Source organism: Epinephelus moara, chromosome 6 (genome assembly GCF_006386435.1).
Source record: "Epinephelus moara isolate mb chromosome 6, YSFRI_EMoa_1.0, whole genome shotgun sequence".
NCBI lineage: Eukaryota > Metazoa > Chordata > Actinopteri > Perciformes > Serranidae > Epinephelus > Epinephelus moara.
Window position 1 is genome coordinate 4,677,731 of NC_065511.1, and position 11,805 is coordinate 4,689,535.

The 11,805-nt window shown below is 39.6% G+C and overlaps 1 pseudogene; it reads left to right on the plus strand.

The window, feature by feature from the left end:
- The first annotated feature begins 1,864 nt into the window (after window positions 1–1,864).
- Window positions 1,865–11,805, plus strand: part of LOC126391649 (uncharacterized) — a 31,948-nt pseudogene continuing 22,007 nt past the window's right edge.

Genomic DNA, 11,805 nt, shown 5'->3' on the forward strand with positions numbered 1-11,805 from the left:
ATCTCACTAAATAGGAGCCCTGCAGTATGCGAGCTTTACTGCCCATTTCTTGATGTGCATGTTAATCAACCATTGTGGAGGGAGCCCAAGACATGCCAATGGCTGCTTCTGTATTACTATGCATATGATAAATGATGACGTATCAGACAGATGGATGTAAGATGGTACTGCAATAGAGGCCGCCAGACTTATCCTTTGGGTATTTTATTTGTATTTATTTATTATATTTTTATATTTTTACACTCATCAGAAGCTGTCTTGGAAAGGCAAGGCAGATTTATTTATAGCACATCTTAAACCCAAGGGCAACCCGAAGTGCTTTACGGATTAGTCAGACAAGTTCATTGTAGCCCAATCACAGAGTAATCCAGGAGGGGCTGAACAATTAGTAAAATTGATTCAATAAGAAGTTGGTCTATGAATACCAATATCACAATCTCAATAACCTTAGAGGGCTTCCAGCACACGGCAGCCTCCTGTCCTTGACTCACTGAATGTGTACGCTGTTCATTCTGCTTTAACTAGCCTATACACATATATATGTTTATCAATTTAATTACTTATTCATAGAGGCTAGCTGAACACAATAACTCATAGAAAGCAAGATATCAGATATTAGCAGATTTAAAGAACTGCCACCTGATGAACAGCTTTTGTGAGAGCACGTGCGTAGACATGCATGCAAACTACACTGTGTTTCCTGAAAGAAAAGGAATGCGAGTAAATACAAGTGCTACAATGAGTGGGTTTACATGGACAGTTTAATTCCCTTTTCATTCGGAATGAAAGTTCATTCCTATTAAAAGTGATTTTGTAAACACCTAATTCGGAATGAAAATGGCCAATGCGATTGAAAATTCGTTCCGATGTAAGGGGCTGGAATATTCCCTTTCTAATTCCAAATGAGAGAATTTCTTGCACTTGTATACACTCATTCCTCTTTAAGTTCATTCCGGTCTTTCTGCGCATGCTCGTTTCCTTGCCCTTCTGGCGCGATGACGTATATAGCGCGTGCGACTGGTATGCGGCAACGGGCTGAGATAGAGCAGTCGGAATCGTTGCACTTACTGGTTTTCATTCGCCAAAGCACAGTCTTCGATCTCCCTTCTTTGACCTTCTACCTCCCTTCTCCTCAACAGATGAAGCATTAGCAGAACAAGGTTGTTGTCGTACTGCTGCTTCAAGAATATAAGCAAAACAAGCCAGAAAAAAGCACTAAGAACGGCGGCATCAAGCATCTTGTTATCCGGAACAAGGACTACAATGTTTTCTTCCGGTAAACTTAAACACTTGACATCCGCCCCGCCCCCTATCCAATCAGAAACCTTCCCTGCCCCAAAGCTTGCGCGGACCCGAATAAAGGCAATTGAACTGATCTCCTGTGTAAACCTTCATTTGGAATGAATATTTCCCATGTAAACTACCTGGAAAAACTTTAATTCTGAATGATTTCATTCAGATTTATTTCATTCCGAATGAAAAGCCAGATGTTTTTAATTGATTATGCTAGAAGTACATTCTTGGTCACCTGTAAAACCCACACAACCCACACCGGAGAAATTGCTGAGGGGCTTTTGGTTTGAAATGATACAGGAAGTGTGGTAAGATAGCGGCATGATACACATGTGAATTTATGTATTTTTATGAATGAAGACGAAGAGGAAAAGTTGCTTATCTTGAAATGAGCAGATACCATTGTGAGCAGAAGGCATAATGTGCCTGCTTAATATGCTTACTTTGATGACACCCAATGAACTGAAAATCGAGGCCCACCGCTATTACAGTTTTACGGTAATTTTTTCCCATTGAAACTGGAGAGGCTGGAGAGAGGCTGGAGGGAGGCTGGAGAGAGGCTGGAGGCAGAATGAAGTGCTGGTTCGGGGTGGACGCCGGCTGCGAGTGGAGACCGGCCGGCTGCATGTGGAGGCCTGCGGTGATGAGGACGATGACGAGGCAGAGGCTGAAGTATATCCAGGGACTGAAGCAAGGTGTGCATGGAAAGCTTGGCCGGAGTAACCGGGGACTGTGCGTGGCAATCCGGGTGTACGTATGTGACGTGTCGTGAACTAACAGGTCATGTTACATGTAGTTTGGGCCCACATCTTGAATCCGTACACGACACTGAGATCAAGACTAAAGAAGGAAATGAAGGCAGAAGTCGCGCGTTGACAATAACAAGCGAAACTGGCTGCTTGGCACACTGCTGAGGAATTGCACAAGGCTGTTACAATCAATAAGAGACTGCAGAGAAAATGGTAAAGTGAGCGATTGCTAGTGTGAAGATTCTGCCTAAAATGATGGTTGACAGCAGCAGAAGAGAGAGCAGATTTAAAATTTTGCAGAGGCATCCTGATTGGCTGAGAGATCGTGTCAAAGTGTGATTGGATAACTAGAGTGAACACAAAGGGTGAGCACGCGAAAGGTCTTCCTGATTGAACTTACGCTGAGCTTCATTAGGGTTATAAGAGTGTTGTTGGTTCTGCTATCCTGATCTGTGTGACATTAATTTGAGAGGCATTTGGCAAACATATTTAAAAAAATAAGTGTAAATGTAATGGTTATAAAAGTAACAGTTAAGTTAAAATGCTGTTAAAACACTAAAAAATACTTATGTGAACATGCTAAAAACAGTAAGCAAAAGAATGCTTTTAATTCATGAGAGTACATGGTTAAAAACAAAACATTATTCATCAAAGGTAAAAACTGATAAAGGTGAAATTCATGGTGATCTGCTTATTAAGTGATCTGTTATCTACTACTCTGGTCTCCCAGACAAATGAGTATAGAGTGATAAATTAAAAAAAGGATAATCTGTGTTTAAAATATAGGTAATTCCTGATGCTCTTTTGGTTACTATTGCTATTCTGATTACTATTTTATATTGTTTGCTACAGTGATTCTTTTTCTTCAAGTTTATTTCTTTGAAAGTTGTTTCTCTAATCATTGATCGGGTTTTGATTGCTTGTATCTGAACTAAATTGTAGAGGGGAAGACGTTGCTTTCGTTCGTCCATTACAACACTGGACGTGACTGAAGTAACATCGTGTCTGTGTTTTTCCTTGTATTATCCCACTTTACAGGTAAGGAAAATGATTGTAATACGTTTTGTGATGCATTTATGTTTGCTGTGTGTTAGAAGATAAGTAGGAAGTAAAACACTGTTCTCTGCACTAACTTTGAGAGCTAATAATAAGTACAGTACACGTGAATGTTACACTCACCGTAGTTTTCTTGCTAGCTGCACGGTGGCGCGAGCCACGTTGTTTCAGAAGTGCATTTGTGATGTTTCTGTGCAGTGTTGGACATTTAATGAGGATATATTTAATAAGAAAACGTGTTTCCATGTTGTTATATGTGTGTTTATGGATAAAATAGTGACATTAATAGCTTTCATTTGACAAGATATTAGTTTGGTGATGACATGACTAATGGAAAGTTATTTTTATTTATATTTGAATTGAAGCAGATGTAAAATGTCAGTTCATATTCAATACGGAGACTATAGTTTGTCCATTTAAAGGTAGTTTGTCAATCCTGACTCAAACCATTGTAAAGATATGTTGTGCTACAATGCTTTATTTCTAACACTGTCAACTGTGTTGTTTTGATTGTTTATGTTACACCCCTGTAAAGGGGGATAATACAAGGAAAAAACACAGACACTATGTTACATGACATGACTTGACAGTTGCTGTAACAAAAATGGTGCTTTATTTTGAAAAATGCATTACAACACTGGACATGACTGAAGTAACATCGTGTCTGTGTTTTTCCATGTATTATCCCCCTTTACAGGGGTGTAACATAAACAATTATTTTGAGATCTACAATGCCACTAGGGCTGCAGGTATTGATTATTTTGGTAATCAGATATTCTACCATGTAATCCATTGATTAATCAGGTTATAGGATGACAAATACCTGTACTTCATTAAAGAGCTATTTACTTTATTTTTTTTAAAAATAGAAAAAATACAACAGCCCTCTTACGTGAACAACTAATTGGTTTCGTTTTTAGATAAATCAACATTTTATTGCTTCAAATGCAACAGGCGTGTGCACAGATAGACCCCAGGTGGAACTCAAGCACCTGTCCTTTTGCCCTCTGTCTAGATAAGTGCCCTTGCAAGACTTTTTTTTTTCAATTTCTTTTAATAATTTTATATTATAGTTTATACATTTGGCCCATGACATCAATTCTCAGTTTAAAGTGTATTGTATGCCCGACAGTTGCATTCGAGTTGAGCCCCTGCCCTTCACTCTAAAACTTCACCGGTGGTTGCTGCATGCAAATTGAGCAGCATCACCTCTCTATGATCTGCCGTCATGGACAGCCAGGTAACAATAGTGATTGCCCTAAGCCTCAGCATTGTTTGTCACTGTTGTGAAACATGTGAGCTAGTCTGGTATAAAATCAAACCGTCCAACTCTCTGGCAAATTCCAGTTTACCAACTGCCCGGTGCCAGCAGAGACAGGCACCACTTAGATATAATGTCTTTAAACCTAAACTCAAAGCAATATTTTTGTCTCCCATATTGCATCTGTGATAATTTATTTAAACAAACATGACATGCAGTTTGGAAATATGCTGCATAAAGGGCGCAAAGGAGGAGTGCAGAGCTTCTCATTTCTATTCTCTGGGATTCTTAAACAATATTTAAAGCTTCTAGCACGTGACTTTTAGAGAGGAGAGCAGAGGAGAGGAGAGAGGAGAACACACTTAGCCAACTGAACACAGCCCTACTTTGTAGTTTGGAGGGTAGATTGGTTGGGTATTATTTTGTTTATTCAGAGAACAGTGTTTTACAATTTTGTGTAAAGATTTGTAGATTGTAATGATTATTTACTTTATAGACTACTAAAGTGTGCACAGTGTGGTATTGCATTCTTTGTTGTCTGTTATAAATAAATGATAAATGTAGAAAGTAAATGTGTAGCAGCTGTTAGGTGTATATAGTATCTATATTTAAACATCTATGCCATCATAAGTAAGTTAGACAGACATTTCCCTGCTCATTACTGCACACAAATGTTCTGTGTGTACTCAGGCCTTAAGCTCAAGAAACCCTCTGGTGCTGGCAGATAGAAGTCTCCCTGCAGGGTGCACTTACATGCACAATTTGTTGCACGTGAAAAAATAAAATAAAGAAAATGTTGAAGGGATGCCCTTTTTTCCTCTTGAGCACCTAACCTGCAAAATGTCTGTGCACAGCACTGAAATGTAACAATAATTAGGCTCAAACTAGGGATGCACAATATTAGATTTTTTGCTGACATCTGGTATGCCGATATATTACGACTCATTTGGCCATTAACAGATATATCCCCTTTTTTCCCCACCTAATTTTAGTGACCATCAAGTCTCCTCTGTAGTGGAATTAACAACATATTATGCATGCATACACCTACACGGCTCACCAGCAGATGGAGATATGAAATAAATTACTTTTCAGTGTATGTAATATTTATTCATTGTGCAAATAAGAAAAAGCATGTTGGCTGATTCTGTTCATTTCAATCAATCAACCAATCAACCAATCAACCAATCAATCAATCAATCAATCAGTCAATTTTATTTATAAAGCCCAATATCACAAATCACAATTTGCCTCACAGGGTATTTTATAGCTATAAGAGGAGTACTGTAGGTGCTTGTATTCTTGTGTATGTGTGTGTGTGACTATCATAATAATAACACAAATGAAGCTCAGGCTTTCACAAATTGACTGCAGCATTGTATTTTCTGTGGTAATGTCCCTGAGTTAGCTCAATTTCCTCAGGAAAATAAACACAGTAAACAAAATGCTGCAGTCAGTTTGTGAAAGCCAAACCAGAAACCATATTATTTTACGTTGTTAAAAGGGAAACATCTATGATTATCAAACAGGTTTGTGTCACTGCAGGCTGGGCAGTTTGTGCACATGTACAGCGTTTGACTTCCCTCCATGCCACCAGGAGCTCCCTGCTCATCCACCAGCAGGGGGTCCACGGGTTTCCTGTCATTGGGCAGGCTTTTGCCGGTGGATGAGCAGGGAGCTCCAGATGCTGGCAGCCCAGAGCAAGGCAAACGTTAATGTAATGTTATGTTACCTTGTGTCGGGTCCGCTGGGTGGACTGGATGCTCTCTGTCGCACAACGTCAAGACTTCAGCAAATCAACAATGTGGTAAGCTAATTTGGTTTCACAGTAGATGCACAGGGCAGAGTTTTGTTTTATTTCAACTTCACTCCATAGATTTGGATACTTTCCATCGTTTTTGTCTGGCCAGTCTTCTTTTCACCCCTCACTATTTTCTCTCTTTTCTGTCATTTAACAATCCACGATATTGAATAAGAGTTTTGAAATGTCTTCTTCATGTCTCACATCCAAAGTGTAAGCGCATTGTGCCACATGAGTAGGGAGGTGTACCTACACTGTACCTCAGTATGTGGAAACAGAGCTGGAGCTCTCTGACTTGCCAGTCACATCCTGTTTGTGAAACCCCCCCTGGGCACCTAATATCTCCCGTCCTTCCTGCTGCATCTAGAAGCACCTGTAGTAATGATGGGTGAATGAGTTGTCTGGCTCAGGGTTACATTCACCCTCTTGGTGGACTTCTATAATGAGACCATCTCTGTTGCAGCTCAACAGCTCTGTCCAGCTGAGGGTCGGAAATAATGTACAACTCTGGCCAAAGGGCAGAAAAACAGCGAGTTTTTGGGGGAGGTTATGTTGTAATGTGAAATATGGAGCAGTCCACTCAATAGGAGCAGGACAAAATCGCTGCAGAATTTTCTGTTATTGTCCTGAACCTTTTTTTCCACTCAGCTTAAAGTATACAAATGTCTCAGTGGAGTTAAAACAACAACAACAACAACAATGATCTTTGAGGGACTGTTGCAGACATAAAATAGCGACAGGTGTCTAGGTGTTAACACGTACACCAGTTACTCTAATCTCACCTCCATTTCCTCCTTCTCCTCATCCTCTATAACTAAACACAAAGACATGACATGGCCTGCAGAACAGAAGGAAATTGGTCCCTTGGAGGCTTCCATGGCCTTGTTACTGAGCCGAGCAGAGGAAAACTCACACAAACGCTCGCTCCATCACAACCCCGCAGTGCCCTGAACAAACCAGCAAGATTTTTCTGTGCTCCAAGAGCTGTTGCTAGATTTGTCTTAGGTTTGTTCTCATTACTGGACACCTAACATCTTCTTCTGTCATCAAGTCTGGAAGCCTAATGTCCTCAGCAGCCACTGAATGCCTAGAGTGCTGCCAGCACAGACTGCTGCCAAGGTGATGACAGAGTATCACCCAACTCTCAGAGCCAGAACATTTAGCAGACAAGCCTGGGACCAGGAAATACCAGAACTGGCTGTTCTCATCAGCCCATGCTGTATTCACTGCTACAGCTGGACAAACTGCAGACTATCCTACAAACAGTCCCACTAGGACACACAAGTTTTGTTGTGTTTGGTATCACAGCTTGAAATAACATTGTCTTTACTACAATACTGTGATGCAATTTTTGAACCTTCTGTTCATTGTAAATGGTAAATGGACCTGCACTTGCATAACGCCTTTCTAGTCATCCGACCACTCAAAGCGCTTTTGTTTTACACTACGAGTCACATTCACCCATTCGCACACATTCATACACTGGTGGCAGAGGCTAAGGTGCTATTCTTTTTATACTTTTTTTTTTTTTCAGCCATCGGGAGCAATTTGGGGTTCAGTATCTTGCTCAAGGATGCATGCGGACTGGAGGAGCCGGAGATTGAACTACTGATCTTACAATTCGTAAAAGGCCTGCTCTACCTGCTAAGCCACAGCCACCCTTGTAAGATGTTTTAATGTTTCAAAATAACAAAAAATGTGATTATTTGAGAAATTTACAGGAAATGCATTCACCATAAGTTTGATTCATTTAATTTTTGGTCTGTTGTATGTTATCCTACAAAAATGCACACACAATGGTCATATGATATCTTATGAATAACTACCCAACAAATGATGTTATGTCCTTGATGTAAGTAACATACTTAGAAATTATATAGGCTAGGTTTAGGAAACAAAACACGGTTGGGTGTTTTTAGGTTTAGGCAAGTAAAGCTACAGTAGTTAGATTTAGGGAAAGACGATGTACCTGAAAATGACTCAAAATTCACATGCTTCCGAATACCAGTCTCCCGTGGAAAGTCCCGTGTTTTTTGATCCATCCACCACCTCATGCTACTGTTTAACGGGACCGCTTCCTTCTTAATTCTCATCAGCACATTGGTCATGCAATTGCAGCCTTTACAAATACTTGGGTTATACATAAATTACTTGCTCATGATTATGTGGAATATGTACGAATTGTTGTGTATTACTTTTCATAGGCAAAAGTATGAACAGTGCATGAGAACACCCTGATATACCTTATGTAATGTACCTGTGAAGTTTATAAGGCTAACATGTTCGCAAATACTTGCCTATTCACACATTTACACAGCTTGCTAACCAAATTCTGGCAATGTTGTAACATAACCACACCCCCAGGAAGTGTGCCGAACTTTGAAGTCAATTTGACATTGTGATAAAACCATGCAATGTATCCTTATTCAGCAGCTTGTTTGGTATCCTACAAAAATGTGCACACAACTGTTCATATGATACCCTGTAAATTAGCACCCCACGAATAATGTAAATTTACAGAGGTTTACAGGTTTAGGCAAGTAAAGTTACAGTGATTAATTACAAAAAGACAATGTACCTTAAAATGACTCAAAATTGTCAAATTGTCCTGAACACTTGTCTCCTGGGGAAAAATCCTGTGTTTTGTGACCATCCATCACCACAACCTAACGTCTTACGGGACCACTTCTTTCTTTACGTCCAACATCGGCCATGAGAATGCAGCCTTCACAAATTTGTGGGTTAGACACCAATTACTGGCTCATGATTACGTATGATTTCAGTCAGGAGAGACAGGAGAATGGAATAAAGATGAAATCTAATGTGAAATATAGGTGTACAGATTAACAGAGGATTATGCTGATATGATTTTAACAAAGTGTTTGGTGCTTAGACACCACAGGAAGATTATTTGAGATTGTGGGACATCTGAGCGGCAGCAAGAAAAATCCTGCCATGGCGCTAGACACTGGTGGAGGTGGTGGTAGCTGATGACTTGGTAGATGACTGATGAAATGAGGCTGCATCCGAGAAGAGTAGGTGGTGATGTGGAGATGGAGGGTACGCATGGCAGCAGCATGAAAGGACTATGGGCAGAAAAAGAACCATATTTAAAATGAGGAGCAGTGAGATGATAGGCTGATGAAGAAGGTTTGTCGCTGTGCTATTGGTTAATTGTAGATCACCTGTAGAACAGCTGATGACTCAATTGACAGCCCAGAACCTGACAGCCAAAGATAGAGAGCGAGCATGCATGCAAGGAGTGAATAATGGGGTGATGAGGAAAATTACAGACTAAGCATGAAAAGCATTGTCTTCCTGACTGAACTTTCACTTGAGCGTCATATGTTTGAAATTTTGTGCATTAGTTGTTGTTGTTTTTTAATAGGAAAACATACAAACGGTGCATGAAAACTGCCTGATATACCTTACCTAAATACCTATAATGTTAGCATGGCTAACATGTTAGCAAACAGTTGCCTATTTACACAATTACACAGCTTTCTAACTAAATTCTGGCAATGCTGTAATATAACCAGACAGAACTTTGAAGCATTTGACCAAACCACAGCAATGTATCGTCATACAACAGTTCATACGATAGCCTACAAAAATGCACACACAACGGTTCATATGATCCCCTATGACTGAGCACCCCACAAATGATGTTACATACTTAACACAGAGTTACGGAGGAATAAAGGCTACTCTGGTTAGGTTTAGAAAAGAAACATGGTGACAATGTACCTGAAAATAACGGTTCACACGGTTGCGACCACAGTTCTCATGAGGAAATCCACAACTCCAACCTCCGACCTTACCTTCTTTATTCTTTACGCCCATCAGCCCATTGGTCACATGATTGCAGCCATGCCAAACACGTGGATTACTGGCTCATCATTATGTGGTATATAGGAATTTTGGTGCATTACTTTTTGTAGAAAAATGTACAGTGTATGACAACAGCCTGAACTGTGTAACTCCAACTTTTGGGTCTGTCATGTGATGCCATTGGGCCCAGAAAGACTATATTTTCAGTTACGTAACAGTGCCATTCAATTATCATATGTCTTTTCCACAGGGCCGGCCCAAGCCTCCATGGGGCCCGAAGCAAAATTTGATTTTGGGGCCTTCTATTACTGCCAATAATACTGATTACTGATCATTCACACACCTACTATAAGTTATTTCATGTTCTACTCTGTCATTATGGATACACTTGTATAACTATGTGAGAACTTTATGTTGTAGTTAGATTGTATTCCACAGTGATTAAGGCCATGGAAGCAGACAACAGATTTGCAAACTTGCTGAAAAATCTTTCAGTTAATATTTGGCAAAGTCAGCAACTCCCCCAACTGGCCACACAGAGAATCAATACATAAAACCTCAAAGAGCAGCCCGGCATGTTTTACCCATCTATGGTTTTTAATCTGAAATGGTAGCAAATTCAGCTACAAGAGCAGCCTGGGGTTGATTTACACTTAGTATTGAAAGTGATATAATACTAAGTGGGATACTAAAAGTCATCTAGGCCAACTAAAAGTAACAACATAAACCAATCATTTGCTGTAAACACATCTGCTTTATTATTTTTTGTTTTAAATAAACTGCAACACAGAGGGGGCAGTGGGCACAGTGGATGGAGCAAGGATGGAGATGGACCTAAGATTAAAAAACAACAACAAAAGCTAGTCGTGTTAGATGTCATATTACACTTGAAAATTATGCTGCTTATTTTCTAAGAAGAATAGTACAGCTATAGCTTGTAATAAGAAAACAATCTGCCAGTGGAACAACTCAAAATTGCTTGAGAAGTTTTGAAATAATACACATTTGTCTAAAAACATGTCCCTTTTCATATGATTATATCTTATATTAAAAATTATTAATCTCAGAATGTTCTGCAGTACACTGAGCAATTACAAAGGCTGTTTAGTTGTTAACTTACCAGGTAGAGCTGAGGTTGCAGCAGACACAGAGGGGACAGTGGGCACAGTGGATGGAGCAGAGGATGGAGATGGACCTAAGATGAAAAACATGTCATATGATTATATCTTATATTAGTATATCTTAATGAGATAATTTGACTAGAAATTAAATATGGTGACAGTTTTTCCCTCACCTGATTCATTATCCTTGGCTGAGCCTGAGGAGGTGGACTGCCCCTGGGCTGAGCCAGTGCCTCCTCCAAAATACTTTAACAGTGCTCCTGGGGAAGTTTCATATAACTTATGAGCATAATAGGGAGTAAAAGGAATATGTTTATTTACTCACATAAATTACTATGCTCTGCAGCAAACAACATATCTCAAACTATAAGATAACTAAGTTAATTCATTATTGCAAAAACATTGCTAGCAAACCTCACCACATCTGTAATTCTCTATTCTATTCTATTCTCTGTTGAGCCTTGTATTCCTTTAGCCCTTAGCAGTAATGATTTTATGAGCTTTTTTAATGACAAAATTCTAACTATTAGAGGCAAAATTCATGACCTCCTGTCCTCAGATAGTACCTATCTAACCTCAAACACAGCTGTAAGACCTAATATATATTTAGATTGCTTCTCCCCAATTTCTCTTCAAGAACTGACCGCAGTGATTTCTTCATCTAAATCATCAACGTGTCTCTTAGACCCCATC